At 40.1% G+C, this 18931-nt stretch overlaps 2 pseudogenes; one reads left to right on the forward strand and one right to left on the reverse strand.

Annotated features, from left to right (window-relative positions):
* Nucleotides 1-3001: 3001 nt before the first annotated feature.
* The window catches only part of LOC117497682, a 49466-nt pseudogene continuing 33536 nt past the window's right edge, over nucleotides 3002-18931 (reverse strand).
* The window catches only part of LOC117497681, a 139573-nt pseudogene continuing 134514 nt past the window's right edge, over nucleotides 13873-18931 (forward strand).

The raw sequence follows: 18931 nt of genomic DNA on the forward strand, positions 1-18931 counted from the left end.
TACCGAGCCAAATATACCAAAACATTTATGTAAACGACAGAAGAAGCGATCGATAAACATTGATTGATTGATTGACTGTTGAGGAACATACGATCTAAGTTTGTCTTGAACCTCATTAAGCACTGTGACTGTATAATGACTCAGACTTATAAAACATACCAGAATAAGTCAAATCATATTGATTCATCAATTGTTCACATACTTTATAGACAGTATACACTTCTATAGATCCACTAAAGATCTTTGCAAATTTGCAAATTAATACATCTAAAGCAGGGGGGTCAAACTCAAATACACAGTGGGCCAAAATAAAAAAAATGGGTACTAGTCGAGGGCCGGACTGGTTCAATGTTTATTGCAGAACTTATTGAAATGAACTTATTGCACATATTAAACCTGGAACTAACAAAGCTTAAATGATTGCCTATAAAAACAACATGAAACATTAAATAATCAGTTGCATTCATTTCTTATGGCTCTATCTGCAGCTTTTCCAGAGTCATTTCTTATGAGTACATTTCTCCACAGGCCAACAACAGCTTCAACAAAACTATTCCCCTCAAAGAGAAAACCAAACATGCCCTGTTGTCGTGAGAGAAAAAGTGCAGAAGGAAACATGTGAACTCAGTGTGCTGCTCTGTGATGCTAGTTCAGATACTTGGCATCTCATCTTGGGTGCAAGGTCATCAATGTTTGGGGTCAGGCTCTGAGCTGAGGAGACCCTCAGGATGGAGTGAAGGTGTGCGTGCAATATACCGGAGGGCCAGATCTAATAGTAATTAGAAATTATCCTGCGGGCCGAAATTAAATCCACCAAGGGCCTGATTTGGCCCCCGGGCCTTGAGTTTGACACATGTGATGTAAAATAACTAATGAAAGACTGTATCAATACCATTAAGTTGGCACAATGACCATTATATACAACATGTATAATACAAAACAGGTTAAGGCAACATATTCTTGAGTTCTTACACTTTGTCGAGTCTTTACAAAATGTATCAGACACTTTTCAAACTGATTCATAATGAGTTCACAGGACACATAAATGACAGAGTATATGACCCAAATATAAATAAATCATTTCAATAAACAGGTTGGCTCTTAAGTTTTTCTCTGAATCTCAATTTCAAGATAAAGGGACTTGTCAGGAGTTACTTAGTAGTACAGGGTAGCCCAATCATTCTGTTATCTGTACATATGTATACAAATAAGTAGCTGGTAGTTGTTTGTTAATGTATTATGTGTAAATGACTCTGGGGAAGCCTCTCCGTGAGCAGAGGCATCAAAGTGAAGCTTTACTGCAGCGCCACCTTGTGGTCACCGTTTTTGAAAGTGCAGAGTTTTTTCTTAATTGTGCATCTCATTATTCACACATGTAAACACATTATCTTTCACTCTCCCTGCTGTCAAACATGTCAGTATTTGAGTGACATCAACTGTGCATTACCTTTGAGATGTACTCACAAGACAGCATGAACTAATGATCACAAACATTGCTTTTTCCATTAGTTTGACATGGAAACGACAGTGTACTTATGATTTAAACAAAACCCTGTCTGACTGCATGTGCTGAATATCTCACAATACAATCTGAAGCCCTTAGTGCAAGTATCCTTCATATTTAAGTTCAATTGCAGTATTAAATGATTGTGTGTTTCACCTTCACATAACTCTCAAAAACAGAACATCTTTCAGATTAAAAAGGGAATTATCTCTGAAGCTAAATTCATGTTCAAACCAGTTCAATTACAAATATTGGGATGATTACAAATACATTCAGCTGTCAGACTATATGAACTTAACTCAGCATAGTTTCCATCTCCATTTAGTTTAAGATTCATTATACAATCATGTCCCAACCTTTTCCAACGCACCTTCCTTTTCCTTTTCAGACAAATCTTCTGCAGTATCTCTCATGAATTTAAACAAAACACCAAACAGCGACCGTTCTTTTCCAAAATAAATCTATTTGGCGGTGAAAATAAATAACATTCTCAACATACTGAACGTTATCTGTAATACAGTAGTAACTGCACACTGTTAAATATGAACCATTGTGAGTGATGTTTGTATTTCCTGTTAGCCATCAGATCATATTGGCACAAGGAGAGGTTTCACAGCTGATCGAGGCGAACATAATGGAAATGCATCTGGAAAGCAAATAAAAGCTCACATGTGATTAAATGTGAGCGTGTCAGTGTGTTGGGATGATTTTGAAGACATAAAACAGGAGAGTAAGGCATCGCTGTGACTTTGCTGCTGGAGTAAAGAACATTTTGGCACATTATTGGATCTCTTCCATACATTCATACACAGACACATGACCAGGGGCGCAGATCAAAAGGACTTGGGGTGCCTCTGAGATTACAGGGGGTGCAGCAGCAGTAGTAGGTTTACGTGAGCAATAGCGGCCGGCAACAGCAATGGAAAATAGCATTGATGTTATGGTCCCCAATGAACAGATTGTGGCACTTGTTATGTTTTGAAACCAAGCAAGTGAGTACTTGTTTAGACCTGGGCAGGCTCTGTTTTGCCGTGGTCCACTTGCACCTGCGGCGTTGTTTCGGGCGACGAAGACTGCTGCTCCGGGGGCGGCGAGTCGGGCGGGGGTAAGCTAGTGTCCACGACGGCGGGTAACGTAACGTCCCCATCTGACCTGTTGCTATTGTCTGCAGTAGATGCAGTGGTGCTGGCGTTTAGTGATGGTTGCTTTAACCATTTTCGTATATCCATGATTATCCACAGATGTGTGTCACTGCTGCAGAAGCACTTTGGAAATGATGCACGCGCAGCGGAGCAGGTCACGCGCACCTGACACAATTTGTTTTGTATTGTATTCTATTATTGTTGTTCGCTCCCTTCTCTTTTTTGAATAGAGGGTGCATAACATTCAACTGGGGGTGCAATGCATGCCTGTGCCCCCCTGTAGAACCGGGCCTGCACAGACACATGTAAATGAAACTAGAGAGAACAGACGGTAAGACAGAGGCAGTGAAGAGACCTGGATCACAGCCAATCAGAGTCCAGCATCTCTGTGACAGCTCCACGAGCGAGGCTTCAACAACTCCAAGAATGAAGGCTGAAATAAATACAAAACATCACATGAAACTCAATCTGTGTCCAGGCTTAAGGTTGGCAAAGCTAACACTCATATTCAGCTGTTCATGTTCTATTGTTTTATGGTTCAGTGATATAACTCCTCTCTTTCCTCCCATTGGTTCTTAGAACAGCAACTTAAACAAGTCCTTGGACATCGACACACATCGAGGCTACTGATTGGATGCCGGGTACAGCTGTGGTTATGCAGGGACAGTTGGAGCATGGACTAACTAGCAAATGGTAATAACACAATGTCATTTTCATCGTCTAGTTTTGTGCTGAAAGGAGCTTTTTTTGCCACCACGTCCAAGCAGGGTGGTTGATGTAGACGAATGATTTTAATACAATATTGTTCCTCAATGTCGTAAGATGTTATTGAACACATTTGAAGTGGATTGGAGCAATTCTGTACAAGGAATTTGTTAAAATACGGTAAAGAAATGCTGTTAAATTCAACATGGCCGACTTCCTGTTGGGTTTAGGGACACGCTCCAATATCGTTTTTTGTTCTTCTCCATGTGTTACATATACCCACCAAATGTCATACACGTAGGACACTTGTACAGATACGTGCTGCGTTTATGCCCTCAGATCTGTGATTGTTTGAAGGGAAAAAAATTACAATTTCTACAGTTTCATGACGTCCTGAGACCCGACTTTGCTCTCCCCAATAAGGAGCATATGAGAGTTTAGGTCAGGGGGGTCAAACTCAATTTCATCGCGGGCCACATCAGCATTATGGTTGCACTGAAAGGGCCGGTTGTAACTTTAAGACTATATAAAAATACATATATAAATATTGAACCCTTGTGTTGTGTTCAAAAGTCAATTTTGACCCATGATTTATTTCATCCAATATTGTTTTAATTACATCATAACTAACTTATTATGCATTCATAACTGTACAATCCTGTTGTAATTTAATGTTATGGCCCCAAAACACATTACACAACATATTGCACATGTGCATGTGTGTGTTCAGGTTCAAGTGTTAGTGTACATCAGGGCTATTCAATTAGTTTGGAATGGGGCCGGTTGATGAAAATGATCCAAAGCAAGGGGCCGGGAAAAAGATGGCTTGAAATATGAGCAATCATATTTAAGAGCTTCAGATACAGTAAATACTACAACAGCATAGTGGAGTGCATATATTGTGTTTAATTCAATCAAACAACATAGCCCCAAGGCCTTTATAGATCTAAATGGCAAGTTCAGAACTCAGTAGGCCTACATGTTTCATTTGATTTCATTTAGGTGAAAGATCTAATCATTCACGCAGAGATGCAATCAATGACAGGAGTTGTCACTACAGTATAGTAGGTGGGTTCGAAACCCGAGCCCGTCGAAGTTTTCAGGCATTGTCTACCCCTCTATCTCTCAATGTAACACCCTCTCTGGAATAAAGGCACTATGGCACAAAAAAAAAAAAAAAAGAAATCTTAAAAAAAAAAAGTTGATTACTTTTTAACATTATACTCAAAGGGCCAGTAAATATCACCCCGGGGCCGGATTTGGCCCGCGGGCCGCCAATTGAATAGCCCTGGTGTACATATTGAGTGGCGAAGTCCCTCCCCTTCCGGTGGAGCTCCATGGGACCTTATTTCGGAAAATTATGTATTGAAGTCAATGGAGAGAGAAAGATTATCTTTCGATCCCGTTTGAATTGTGCCACGAATTACACATATGATGTTTGTCAATTTAAAAGATAATTTTGCAAGTCAAAACAAAAAAAATGTGTCGTAAAACTGTGAAGTAACACATTTGTTTGTGTGAAACGCTCAATGAACTACATCTCTGGTCAACAACACATGTCACCAAGATGGCCGTCACTACTGTCTTGTCAACAAAACGATTGACTACCCTCACTATCACCACAATGAAACACGTCCTGAAGAATGTCATGCAAAGCTGCCTGCCTGCCTTCCTTTGATTCTCTCTGAACTGCCTGGTCGTTTTAATGTTTAAAGCTCCCATGTCATGCTTTTCCGGTTATTACCCGTCCCCTTGTGTGTTATGAAGGTTTTTATGCATGTAAACGGTGTGCAGAGTCAAAACCCTCAAAGTACACCCTGTAGCGAGTAAAACTCTAACATAGAAAATACCTCCCCAAAACGCCTCGTTGGAGATACGTCACTGCCCATTTGATTCTTCCGGGTACCGCCTGATGTCATGCGGTACCCGGAACGAAATGGACCAATCCCGAAGAGCTATGGCCACACCAGCAGCGGCGTGTTCCTCCTCCAGAGGTTCGAAGAACCGGCATTTCACAGACGAAAGCTTCCAAAACATTGCCCAGTTTGAGGCCGGATATGCACAGCTTGTTTGGACCGTTTGGAGCAGGGGAAGATCTGGGTATACAACCTGTAAGTTTGCATTGTTATTTGTGTATTTATCAAACAAGACTGTTTAAATGTGTAAACTGTGTTGGACTGCTAAGCCATTGACACAGTGCTAACTGTGCTAACTAAGTTGCTAGAGTTTCCATATATCAACTCTAATATCAGCAGATGGCCTTGCATACATGTATCTCATAGCAGGAGAATGTCTGCATTCACACACAAAATACCTATTGACAGTATACTCCGGGTGATTTGCCGTGCGGTCAGTCGCGAAACGTAATTACATTATAGCTGGCGTAGCGATCTAACACACGGAGCTAGAGCTAGTTTTGGTCGGAAAAACATTTTTGTGATGCTACGTTGCTAGCGTTTAAATATATCAACTACAATGTCAGCAGATGGCCTTACATGTTTGTCATGGCAGGAGAATGTCTGCAGTCACACACACGGAATACTCATACAGTATACTGTACTGTGATTTACCGTACATTGTGACCGTACATATACTGCATGTAGCTAACGAGGCTAGCTGTATGCTAGCGCAAAACAATGTATTCATGCAAGTTACATTGTATGGTAGCAGAATACCCGTATACGATTGCAATTATAAACACGTTATTGCTAGCCTAATATGAACCACTAGCTTTTGTTCATAGTAGTTTTATTACACTGCATTATAGTTGCCTTTCCTCCAAGCTAACGTTCATATCGTGTTAGCTACCAAGGTAAACAAAGCTAGGTTAGCATATTAGCAGGCAAGCTGTTCATTACACAACTACTACTAACGAATCTAAAACAACTAAGTTTCTCTAATATTTTGTGATTTGCATTTGATTTCGTCCAGCCAGATCCTGGCGGACAATCCATGACGGGGAAGGGACTTCGACTACTACTGAGGCCTCGTGCTAAAAGGCACCGCACCGACTGTGCACGGGCAAGATGCGAGGAGGAGGAATGAATGATATACCGTGTGTATATATGTATATTTATGTTCATTTTGTACATTTCTAAAAATAAAGTTTAATGGAAATACTTAGTAGGCCTATCCTTTCTTCCCTGAATTCATATATAGCAAACCATGATTTGATTTCTCATCAAACAGTAGTAGTTTATAACGGGTAAAAATAACTTACTCTTTGTTAGGAGCGGCTCGTAGGCCACAACGGAAAGACAAGGAGACATACACGAGTTTACAAAACCACGGCACATTTATTGTGGTAAATGCAGAGATAGGTGGTTCAGAGGATCGCAGAGTTAGTCTTCCTGCAGCCGCTTTGGAGAGAGACTGTGTCCGGAGGTGTCCGTGATCGTGCTGATTAGCCTCTTCAGCTCCACCCCATCGTAAGACAAAGGCCCTGGGGCCGTCACACTCTTCTATAACAACAGTTAAAAATATATATGTATATAAAATATACCGCTGTACCAACGCCATGATAAGACTGATGTTACGCTGAGAGCAGCCGGGAAAAGCACTGACATGGGCGCAGCCTCTCTGGTGGTTGACTAATCAGAACGAGTGGCCGAGCTGACCAATCGGAGCACACTAGGCTCACAGGGAGGGGGGGGCAAGAGCTCCAACGAGTCGTTTAGTGGAGAAAGTGAATACTGCTGAATACACATGCTTGACAGAGATGCTGTATGCGAAACCAATGTGAGTTTGGAAAATTGCACAGTATAAATCTATTTTAGTATACCTCAACAATGTAATTATGATCAGTGGAAATGGCCATGACATGGGCCCTTTAATGTCAACCATTTGTGCAGATAGCATGAAGTAGAGAAGATGGTCGATGCTAGCGTTAGCGTTAGCATTTCTCCCCCGGGCTTAAATTGTGTATTATAGAATGATCACACCGGTGACAGTACTCTTCAAAGGGTTCACGAAATATGACTACTACTCTTACTGTTTAACATTTTGGGTTACTTAATGTTACTTCATGTTAAGGCTAATAAAAATGACAAGGCTGTAATGCTAACTAACGTGCTAGCTACTAGCTAGCTTGATCCAGACACTCCTGGTCCTTTCATCAGACGGGAAGCGAAAGAACGAGCAAGACCCATTGCTGGTATAATAACAACCTGGTACTAAGCACACAGGCATCTTGTTAAAGTTATCTTATCTTAGCCAGCGCCATATAGATAGATTATATCTATATGGCGCTGATCTTAGCTATCTCTTAGTGGAGGAAAACAATTGTGACATCACTTATGCGACTCTGGGATTTGTAGTCTTTCTAGTTACGGATTTTTCATAGTCTTATATTTCAACAGTTTTGCGACAAACTGTGACTTTTTTGACATGGAAATTATTTTTTAAGATTGACAAACATCATATGTGTAATTCATGGCACAATTCAAACGGGATCGAAAGATACGTTTTCTCTCTCCATTGACTTCAATACATTATTTTTCCGAAATAATGTCCCATGGGGCGGAAGTAGATGGGCGTGACTTCGCCACTCTATACCAAAACCGGAAGCTGCATACACTCTGGTGGCTACCATTAGCAGCTAACTTTTCCGCTCCGATTTTTACATAAAAATGGAATTATGGATTATAAATAATTTTTTCAAAGGCACAGGTACATTATCAACCTATGGATCAACAGTTGTAGCATTTTTTTTTTCCGTTTTAATGCCATTGAACCATAGACTGTATATATAAATGGACGTAGGGTCCGTGACGTCACCCAGAGGATTCTGCAGAGTTGCAGAGAAGCCCTTAGTAGGCGGAGTCGGCCACTAAAGGCTCAACAGTGACGTCAGAGTCTAACGGACCGTCCACACAGCAGCGTTAAAAAATCTTGGAACGCTTCTGCCCATTCACTTTGAATGGGGTGACGTCACTTTCCCTCACTTTTCGCCGAACTGCATTGTGGGCAGCAGAGCGGAGATTTTCAGGATTTTCAGGATTCAAAGTTGAGCAATGTTCAACTTTTGAAGCTGAGGTGGAAGCGTCAGCCAATCAAATCCTGTGTATGCAAATCTGACAGTTCAAGCGCTAGCCAATCAAACCGTGTGTATGCTGGGAGAGACATACCGCAGGTCATTTCCTCATATTCCAAAACATGGAGGAGAAATGAGCGGTAGGGAATCACCCGGTGCTTTATGACCAGTCCCTATTTACCTACCGGGATATAAACCGGAGGAGCCAGGCATGGAGGGAGGTGGCAGAGACGGTGGTAGGTTTTCGCCTGTTTGGGGAGTTTATATCCAGTTTACTTCGGGCTTTTTTGCTTCGTATGTCGGGGGCGGGAGATTCATGTGATTGGTTGTTGGTGCCTTGCTCGCAAAAAATCCCCACGCTTCAGATACGCCCACCTCCAAGATTTTTTTAACGCTGCTGTGTGGACGGGCCGTAACTCCCGCCTGCTCCAAATAAGGGCAAAGAGGCGGTGCCGAGGCGGGACCTGCTGCCTCCGAGCTGGAAGTAACAGAGCTAGCTCAAGCTAAGAAGCTAAGCTAACATGCTCCCCATCTGCACACTGCCGTCACATTTTACGTTTCTAAGGTAAGCGGACATGAAACTATTCAGCAAAACTATAAATAACAATCTAAGTTATTGAGTTTTTAGCATAATACTTCAGAATCTTAAAATCCCTTAACGTTTGTATGCAATGTGCTAAATTCATTACTGGAATTAAGCAAATATTAATATGTTTGCATGACATTAGTTATTTATATTTTGCTATCACTTAATTATACGTTTAATACATTTAAGTCAAGCTAAGGTACATGTGATGGTCGTCCTCCATAATATGGAGGACGGAACATGACTTAAGTATAAATAAATAAATAAATGTGTAAATAAATGTATGAAGAAATACAGGAATAAATAAATACGTAAATAAATACAGGAATAAATAAATACAGGAATAAATAAATGACGAAATAAATGACGAAATAAATAAATGTTGAAATAAATACACCAATGTATAAATAAATAAATAAAAATCGAAAATAAAACAGAACACACGTTATTATATATATTTCATATATTTCTACATTTACGCGACATACATTTATTTATTTATGTATTTATGTGTCTGTATGCTAATGAGGTGGGCGGTCCTAACCTCAGTCTGAAGCAGGATTCGCCAATTGTTGGAGCCAGGCAGAAGCAAGAGATTTGTGGCAAGTCACATCTGTTCATTCTGTGTACAGTGTACACCCACGGCAACTCGCTAATGGCTTCTTTAATAATTGTTCTTTCGCACACCCCGAACACCTGCGCAATGTCCCCAGCGGTGTGCCCCCAACGGCAACCTCTTGAAGACTCTCAAACACAGCTGGGTTAGCATCCACATCCATGTCGAGCTGAGCCAAGTCCTCTATACATCGTTCCACACAAAACTGGACATAGTCTTTTGGTTCTCCGTTCTCTAAATGGTCCGCTAATGATCGTAAATGATCTCCAATGGCTCTTAAACCAATATCCATAAATAATCCTTACAACTGTGGATAAACCATGGATGTATAAAGATAAGGGCTAAACAGTAAAGCTCCTGCATTCGAATCAGCGCGGTTAGCCAGGCGTTAGTAGTAGAGCCCTCTGCCAGAAATAATCACACACTCCTGTAACCAATCCTGAGACTGAGGTTAGGACCGCCCACCTCATTAGCATACGGACACATAAATACATAAATAAATAAATGTATGTCGCGTAAATGTAGAAATATATGAAATATATATAATAACGTGTGTTCTGTTTTATTTTTCTACTTTTATTTATTTATTTATACATTGGTGTATTTATTTCCATATTTATTTATTCTTTTATTTATTTATTTGTGTATTTATTTCAACATTTATTTATTTATGTATTTATTCCTGTATTTATTTATTTATTTACGTATTTATTTATTTATTGCTGTATTTCTTCATACATTTATTTACACATATATTTATTTATACTTATGTCATGTTCCGTCCTCCATAGATGATAGCTAGTTAGTGCTCTTACCTGTGAGGCCTCCTCCAAACAGCATTATAACCAGACTGTATCATTAAAACTATAAGTACCAGTTCTAGATCCTTGACTTTAGACAAACAATTCAAAAGACAAAATGTTAAAATCTTAACCTGAGATATTAGTTATACAGTAATAGTATTGACAATCTAAAAAAACTGAGCAACTCAACAGTGAACTTTATATTTCTTATTGTCTAAAGCATTTATTATTTTCATTTTTCCCCTCTCATATTCAGTGTGGACGGATTGAGACAGCGTGGTGTCCAGAGAGCTGCAGAGACTTCAGGGAGAAACCTCCGTGTGATGGACGTCCTGTCTGTTGCTTTGGAGAGGACTGAGGGTCTTTCCTCTGTGAGGAGGACCAGGCCTGATGGAGGAGCCCATGCATAGCTGATACCACCTGATCAGGCCTAGTCTGTCACTTTATTTGACTAAATGTGTTTACTTATACATTTAATAGGTTTACACCTTCTGTCCATATGTGCTTTTTATTTAAAACATGTTTGATTAACTTTTGGTTCAGATTTCAATAAATTGAATTTGTATTTGCACTCCTTTTGTCCATTATTCTTACTGAAAATGTTAGATTACACATTCACATCCGACTGAAGATTGGCCCCATTTATTTGTGACGTTGCAAACTCTGCGGTACAAGGTACATGTTGTGAAGCTCATGAAGTGAGGCAAATAGAAATAATCAGCTGATGGAGTGTAGATGTGGAAATAGGTGCATTCGATCAGCTGACTGTGTTTTCACAATAAAAGTAGTTTCCTAGTGAATGTCCTGTACTGGTCTTAAAATCTCATAACATCAGCTTTTAATTTTCCTCTTGGATGTTTTTCTTGACCCTCAGAGAAAGAGGAGATGCTGAGTCGTGTCTTTCAGGCATGTCCTTTCCTAACAAAAATTACAGGAAACATAAAACATATTATTATTGTGTTATTTATGAAAGAGGTGTGTTTGTGTGTTTAGGGGCTGTAGATATAATTATTTTATATGTTTTGCATGTTTTTCTTTTATTTCAACAGTGAGCTACAAAGACAATCTGATTATGAATGAACAGTATGCAATTCATCAACATTGAAATATATTTTATTATCAAAATAATATTGAACTGTTATCAAAACGTAGTGCAACTGTAGAAGCTTGCTCTGTTGTCTCACTGAAAGAATCACTTTTACCAAGTTTTTTACAGACAATATTGAGAGATAAATAGCAGTTCTCACTATGTGTTAAATAGCTTTGCTTTCAATACATTCAATTAGAAAGCTGACAGTCATATTGCTTGTTAACATCTAAATGTAACCCTTTGCATGGAAAAAACCCTCAACTTCACTGATGTGTAGGTGATCTAGTATTTAGTATTGTTTAATGGAATATATATCAGTGTATTAAAGTCAATACTTCATTTATTTAAACCAATATCTTTCTTGATTCTTTGTACAGTATGAAAAAAGAGTATTTGTACCTGTGCTGAAGTTCACTGCTGTGAGGAGTCCAGTTCTGTCTCTCACTCTCTGGTCCAGCCTGTCTGCATCACCTGGACACTTTAAAACAAACAGATATATATGTAAAGTACCATGTGTACAAACAATATAACTTATTATCTTCTGTTGAACATGTTGGATTGTGTATTGCCCGAGTCAGGGTTCTTTTTATTTTACTGTAACTTTGGAAGTTGTGTTACCAATGCTTACTGTTTATTTGATACCAATTTGGTAATGCAATTAATAAAAACAACAAGGTTTGGGTTCGTTCTTCAGATGACTGTGACGTTAACGTGTAAGCTCAATAATGAACTCCAGCTCAACCAACCATATTGTAATATCTAAGTAATCATCTTGAAATATGACATTAATAATTGTAATATACACACATCTTATTGTGAGGTTGATTTCACATACACTACTTCGACATTAGCTTGTCTACATACTCGAGCATAGCCAATTTAAATTAACCTTAGCGATGCATAAAGTTCCTACCTACATAATAACATATCTCTCTAAGTTACAAGGATGACCTTATTTTATCAACCTCAAACAAAAGCCTTTTGTTCTACAGTATTATCCTACTTAACGCTTAACACTTGTCTATTTCGTTTTAACCTTTATATATACGGTCTATGGTTTTAACTTGGAGGCTACGATTAGCATCGTTAGCACCGATGTAGCTACCACTCGCTTACACGCTAACACATTCATTACGTAGCTGATTAAAATCATAAACACATAAATAAAGTACTCTAATTTCACTTACCGCAAAACGGCATTCATGCACCGTCTGTTTAACCGCAGAGCGAGTCACAATAGTCCGATATATAAGCATGAAGAACAAACAAACACGGCCGGGGTCAAGTTGTGTTCCCTGGATGAACTGAGCAGGCAGAGTCCCTGTAGCTTCACGGAGACGGAGCAGCTAGCAGAGAGACAAGAAGCTAACAGCAGCAGTCACTTGACAGAGCTGTCACTCAATGTGACCACGCCCTAATTTATGCAAAAACTTTAAGACCTAATATAAATAAAAGGGTAATGTTAGAAAACAATTCACTCACAGATCCATAATCATGAAGGTGGAATCTAACTATATCTATAATAATATTTAATGGATCCATGGGTAGAAACATGTTTTTTTAGGCTGTAAAATTGGGCATTTTAACATGGGGGTCTATGGAAATTGCTCCTTTCTGCAGTCAGCGCCTATCGGCCAATATATGAGCTGCAGTTTGTGGCACTTCCGTATTGGCGTCCCGGCTCTTCCCCAGAGTTTGCCGCTTGACACTGACACACCCCCAGCTCGCCGCGGGGTCAGGAGCGTGATGACGAATCATATTTTTTTAAGGAAATCGTTTTTATTTTTTATTATAATTACTGTGAAATGTATTATGTTTTTGTCATTATTACAACAAATACACACTTGCAACTGATAACACTGGCAATGATTTTATATTTATTAGACTATTGAAAAAAAGATCATGCTCCAAATAAGTGGGGGTACGGTACCCCCGCGTCCAACGCCCACTACACCACTGTGTGTGTGTGTGTGTGTATGTGTATGTGTATGTGTGTGTGTGTGTGTGTGTGTGTGTGTGTGTGCGCAGGTGCGGCTGTGTGACGATGCTCCGCTCTCCGAACAAGACGAGTGCCATGAAGCAGTGGGAGCAACGCTGGATCAAAAACTGTCTGTGTTAAACAGCTCAGGCAGGTGAGGGAGAGTCTGGCAGGCTGACAGCTACATCCTGTAAGGCCGGTTTCCACGTGACTCTGACGTGTTTTTACTCTCTGGATTTCTGAGGGTGTGAAGGCGTGTTCAGATCAGATGCAGGCAGACTCAGGACTGAAGACGAAGAGATGAGCAGTGTTTCTGTGTGTGGACCTGAAGAGAGTCTGTGAGTGGACCTGAAGAGAGTCTGTCAGTGGACCTGAAGAGAGTCTGTGAGTAGACCTGAAGAGAGTCTGTGAGTAGACCTGAAGAGAGTCTGTGAGTAGACCTGAAGAGAGTTCAGCAGGTGAGAATCCTCATGATCACATGGTGCTGGGTCACTGTTTACCTGGAGAGAGTCACTGTTTACCTGGAGAGAGTCACTGTTTACCTGAACAGGACACATGTTTCTTGATGCTGATTCTCAACATCTGTCTGAAATATTGTGCACGGTTTCTCTCTGAGTGAGACAGAATGAGTTTAGAAAGATTTCCATGTACTGTTGTCAGTGTTTCCGGTAGAATGAGTTGCAGTGTGATTGTTATCTGAGTTATCTTCATCAGAGAAAAGTGCAGGGCGTGTCAGAACCGGTCTAACAACTCGTGACTGTTTTTAACTCAAACAAAGAAATGCATGGCTCAACACGCTGAGTTCATTTTTTGGGTGTGCTGTAAGCATACTTTGAGTTTCTGTGTGGTTATGGGGCTGTGGGGAACCTTCTGGGCTGATCAGGTCCTGTTGAGGCTCCAACAAGGTTACATGCACACCAGGCACCTTTAACAATACACACACACACACACACACACACACACACACACACACACACACACACACACACACACACACACACACACACACACACACACACACACACACACACACACACACACACACACACACACACACACACACACACACACACACACACACACACACACACACACACACACACACACACACACACACACACACACACACACATCCCTGTCTTTATTGCATTCTGGGGGTACCTGACCAGACCATCACTTTTGGGATCCACCCTTTCTGAAGGTTGTACAGCACTGTAAAAAATCAGGCAGAATCCTGAAGTGGACACAAACAAAGATTTCACTTCAAATTATCAATCAGAGAAAGTAGAGGTCACTGACCGGACTATAACCCGTTTCATGGGGTCTTGTCAGGTACAGAGTTACAGGAGGGGTCCATATATACACGCTGTCTAGCTTTTAGTCATGTGTGGGCTCCAAAAACACACTGTCTGGTTTAAAACATTAGTGGGGTCACTTTGCACACTGTATTACTAAACTTACTTTAGGTAACAATGAAACACCTTTGACTGTCAAAGTGAGGGCTATCATGATGCAGAATGATTTTCACCTTTAGTGTCAACATGTAGCTTCTGTTGAGTGACACAATTATATTGAATTCCAATGTACTGATAGCATTTTAATTAATATTTAAGCTATTATAGTCATGTTTTTTATTAGTCTATTTACCCACTGTTACACTGGGATGTCTGAACTCGTGAATGAGACTCACAGGACATTTACTGAATTTGCATCAGTTTCCTTCTTTTTAAATAAAGAGGGCTTTGTGTTCTAAGTGTTAATTATTGAAGCCATATAAGTCATGCTTATAAGGCTATTCTGCTTAAATAGTAATTGTAATTTACATTTAAGCAATACAATGTTATTATAGAGCAGGGGTATTCAACTAAAATTCAACGAGGTCCAGTTAGAGAAAATGTCCCCATGCAAAGGTCCGGAACATCAAAATGTCTAACTTGCTTTATGAATTAGTGTGATATATATTGAAGTAGCCTGTAGCTTTATCAACGTCTGCATGTAATCAACAACTGACTGCCAATCAGATAAAGAAAGTACAATTCAAAAACAACAATATTTATTGTCAATGAACATTGAACTATACAGATATACAGTAAATACTGTGGATATGTGTAATGTTCCTCTCGGGCTGCATTTAAAAATAAAATGGAGAAATAAATAAAATAGCTTTGTTAACCGTTTCACATCATGACTTAACAGTTTCAGACGATTATAGAACATATCAGTCTTTACACATCATAACAATTGAACAGTTTTAAAATTTCTCTTTCTTTCCCTCTTATATTGCAGTCCCTCACTCACTTTTCTTTAATTCAGTGCGAGAATTGAGCTTGAGCTTGTCCTGCCAGGAGTTTAAATCTGGGCTGAAATGGTGTCAGGGCCATTCTCATACACATGCAGGTGCTCATTGGTTAGCCTCGGTTAGCCTCGGTTAGCCTCGGTTAGCCTGCCCTGGAACGATATTTAGTTTTAATTTTGATCCTGGTGGACTGATCATATTGGGCTCTGAGACTGCTTATTTTTTGTGACCTCAGTCCTGACTTGAGAGGGAATGTTTGGTCAAACACTTTGTGTTTTGTCTCATAGTGGCGTTTTGGCACTTTTAATCAGGGTTGGGAGGGTTACTTTGTAAATGTAATCGGTTACTGAATACATGGCTCTGAAAGTAATCCGAATACAGTTAGAGTTACGTGTCTTAAAAAAGTAACGTATTCAGATTACTTTTAGAATACTTTATTTTTCCATAACAGATGGGTATGTTTTGGTGAACAGGAGACACTTATTTTACTGTTTTAATGGCTTATCAAGAGCACAACTCAAACACAACATCTTTGGGTCATTCTGGACAGCTCCCTCTCATCTGCACCCCACATAAAAAACATCACCAGGACTGCATTATTTGTACTCTCTTAAACCTTTCCTTAGAATATGTTATGAATTGTCAGGTGTCCTTGGGTGCTTTGAAAGGCGCCCCTAAATAGAATGAATTACTATTATTATTTATTATCTGAAACGACGTAATAACTTTTAAAACTGTTTCCAGTCACTTGCCCCATGCATTCAGCAGCAGCAGGCCATTCACTTTGATTTGATCCCGTTATGAAATATCATCATTTCGACAATAAAGAACTGCTACATAAACGTTATCTTGCACATTTTATCGAACCATCTCCGTTTCTATATATTTTAAAAGAGATCTCTCTCTCTGATCTGCGTGCGGGGGCGGGGCCTCACAGACATGCTGCAGCGCTGTGCAGTGTGCACACAGTTCTGCTGGTAATGAATATTACATTTTATGAGGAAACTTTTCCACCAATAATTCCAAAAAGTATTCCAAAATGTATTCACATTCACCGCTTCTCTCCCTGTATCGCTAATTATTCTCTTCACTCACTTTCCTCTCCGCTTCTCTCTGCCGCTCAGTCGTCTCTTCTTCTGTGTTTCTCTCCCTGTATCGCTCACTCGTCTCTTTCGGCCCCTGTCGGCGGCGGTTAAAATAGAATCGCCCCGCCCCGTCAAAAAAAAATCCCCTATTAATGTATTGATTATAGGTCCGGGTCCGTATAGGTCGGCGTCTGGGTCCGGATCCGGACCGCGGTCAGCCTGTTGCCGACCCCTGTTATAGAGCTTTCCAGTAAATACAAGGAGATTGTCGTTATTAGACTTTTAATTTTCAAAAGAAGAACTGTATTCAGTGTACACAAAAAGGTATCGCCATTTAAGAACGGCATTATTATATAACAGAGGTCCCAAAAAGGACTTAAAAAACAACTTGTGGCTGATTTAAATGAGGGTGTAAGGTCACTGGAAGAATTTAACCTTCAAAACTTTTATGTTAGACATGAAGGGAGATTACTTAAGTAATGATATGCGATTCAAAGGTAATGACACAATAAAATGGTAGATACAGACGAGGACACCAGATGTGATATTTGGGACATTGAAAGAAATAAGGAAATTGAAAGTGTGAAAAGGGACAAGATTAAATTGTGTTAAGAAAAAAACAAGATAATATGAGAAACTAGAAGAGATGATAAGGTAGTTGAGATGAAAGGAAGATTACAAAAAAGAGATGAGATTTAGGCTGGTGCCCCACAAGGCCGAAAACGGGTTGTATCCGCATATTTCTCTTGCGTATAGCCCTTTTTGCCACACGAGGCCGTAACTAAACGATAGAAACGGACCCCGCAAACGATAACGGGTCCCAAGGTGGATAGATCTGGGAACGGAGCGCTCTGGGGGGTCCAACGGCTCCGTGTGATCGCCCCAATACGATCATTTTCTGATAATGATGACGCAATAGCCCCGCCTCTCCCCACCTCTGCTGCTCACCCCCGCGTCAAAGTACACTGCACACTGAATTCAGATTATTTATCTTAATCTCGATATGGACATAAACGCGAGTGAAGTCTAATCTGACAGGACGGAGACACGCAGCTCCTCCCGCTGTGATGCAGCGGGAGGAAAACACACACTTCAAGTCAGATCATCACCCTTAGCTATTTTAATTACCTCTCAAACTACCTAAACTAGTTATAAATATGTTTATTTTTACTGTCGAGTCATCATTACTGGATCAGCTGCTGCATGAGACAGACACTGACGCTGTGAGAAGAGAGGAAAAAGAGAGGCCAGGCTCCGTGTATTTTATTATTATATATCATTATATCGAGTCGTTAGTCATTTGTTTTAAAGCTCAATAAATAACAAAGAAGACCTTTGACCGGCACTTCTATAATTTTGTCCGGAAGATTTCAACTTTAACACATGTTGACCGGCGAAAAACTCTGCCCGGTTCCCTCGGCCCCCACCGCGGAGAATAAACAGAAGGGTAACCATGACAACCATGCTTCTTCGCTGCTTTTGTGGAGGAAGTTACAGCGCCACGTACAGGCTCGGCATATGTACTGCAGCTTTTCCAGCAGTTGGAGCTAAACGGAGCTGTCTCGTGTGGGCAGACACTATCCGGTGTCTATTGCGTGTGGACGGAAGCTTTTTTGCGAAAGTTTCAGAGGAGAATATCTCAAAACCTCACAAATAAACGCACAAAAACTAACTGCATAAGCCTGGTGCTAAACTAGGTATACATTTTCTAATGCGTTTAAAATAACCCTTTTACATTGGATTGAAACACAGAAAAATTGCTTTCAATATTACACCAGTAACTGAAAATGCAAGAGAGCAAATAAGAGGATGCAAAATGTAATGTTATATATTCAAAAGAGTTAACATTATACAGAAGCAGATCTAAAAGATGTCAGTGTAGAACCATGAAACATTACATCAACCATGGAAGAGCATTCAGTAACAAAGTATGGTCTAAAAAGTTGACCTTTTTGCCTTCTCTGGGTCTGTGGTTGAACGGCTGGTGGAGGTGTCATGAGGCCCTGTTGCGATGCTTCATCTGTATTGCTCCCATCTCTCATTGTTGTTTTATTCTCCTCCATCTGAGTGGATGTGACTTGACCCTCTGAAAAC

Source organism: Trematomus bernacchii, unplaced genomic scaffold (genome assembly GCF_902827165.1).
Source record: "Trematomus bernacchii unplaced genomic scaffold, fTreBer1.1, whole genome shotgun sequence".
NCBI classification, from domain to species: Eukaryota; Metazoa; Chordata; class Actinopteri; order Perciformes; family Nototheniidae; genus Trematomus; species Trematomus bernacchii.